Source organism: Saprolegnia diclina (assembly GCF_000281045.1).
Source record: "Saprolegnia diclina VS20 unplaced genomic scaffold supercont1.116, whole genome shotgun sequence".
NCBI classification, from domain to species: domain Eukaryota; phylum Oomycota; class Saprolegniomycetes; order Saprolegniales; family Saprolegniaceae; genus Saprolegnia; species Saprolegnia diclina.
Genome location: NW_008246183.1, coordinates 88,691 through 89,289, shown reverse-complemented (window position 1 = coordinate 89,289; position 599 = coordinate 88,691).

Sequence of the window (599 nt, the reverse complement as noted above, 5' to 3'; positions counted from 1 at the left end):
CGACTTGCCCGCGAGAACGCAGCGGGGATTGGCCACGCTTTGCGTCCGACCTGCGACGGACCGTGGATACCGGCGCAGCAGCCGCTATTAGCTCTGGAAGCACCAGAAGATTCATTACGTGGATGCAAGCGGATTCCGAAAAACACCGAGCAAAATTTGCACGCTCCAGGCGAAGCTAATGGGAGACGCGGTAGTCCTGGTTGGTGATGTTATCATGTCGCGGAGAAGAAGACGACATTGTGGACCGCCACTGTGTTGCGTGTGACTGCCTTCGTTGTTGAGCGAGTTGAGACGAGATCTTTAGTCCGCGTCGAGCTGACGCGACAAACCGTCTTTGCAGCACAGATCCAGTACTAGATCAGATCTGCGGGGACCGAGTCGTTTTGGGGCCAAGCAACACTGCTACAATTGCACTGTACGTGTATGCTCTTTGATGTTCAACTTGTCGACTCGAGTTCAAACGCATTCGCGGAAATCTTTGATACGGACTGAAAGCTAGAAATCGACGATGCAGATTCGCGAAACGTCTTGTCGAGGGATCGTGAGTCGCAACATTTTGGTCCAAGAGAAGATTACGCGAAACACGTTCATATATATAG